Source organism: Rhopalosiphum padi, chromosome 3 (genome assembly GCF_020882245.1).
Source record: "Rhopalosiphum padi isolate XX-2018 chromosome 3, ASM2088224v1, whole genome shotgun sequence".
NCBI classification, from domain to species: domain Eukaryota; kingdom Metazoa; phylum Arthropoda; class Insecta; order Hemiptera; family Aphididae; genus Rhopalosiphum; species Rhopalosiphum padi.
This window is the reverse complement of record NC_083599.1, coordinates 61482008-61482574: the sequence shown is the minus strand read 5'-3', so window position 1 is coordinate 61482574 and position 567 is coordinate 61482008.

Below are 567 nucleotides of genomic sequence, written 5' to 3'. Positions count from 1 at the left end.
GGGTTTTTTAATGAATTAATGGTAATTTTAATTAATTTTAAGGAAATTTCTGGTTTTTAATCATTTATTATGGGTGTTTTGTTAAGGAAAAATGTTAAATTTAATTTATTTGATGGATTTAAAGCGGTTTTTTGATGAATTAATGGTATTTTTAATAAATTTCTGATTTTAATCATTTATTATGGGGGTTTGTTAAGGAAAAAATGTTAAATTTAATTTATTTGATGGATTTAAAGCGGTTTTTATGGGGTTTTTTGATGAATTAATGGTATTTTTAATAAATTTTAAGGAAATTTCTGGTTTTTAATCTTTTATTATGGGGGTTTGTTAAGGAAAAATGTTAAATTTAATTTAATTGATGGATATAAAGCAGTTTTTTGATGAATTAATAATATTTTTAATAAATTTCAAGGAAATTTCTGGTTTTTAATCATTTATTATGGGGGTTTGTTAAGGAAAAATGTTAAATTTAATTTATTTGATGGATTTAAAGCGGTTTTTTGATGAATTAATGGTATTTTTAATAAATTTCTGGTTTTTAATCATTTATTATGGGTGTTTTGTTAA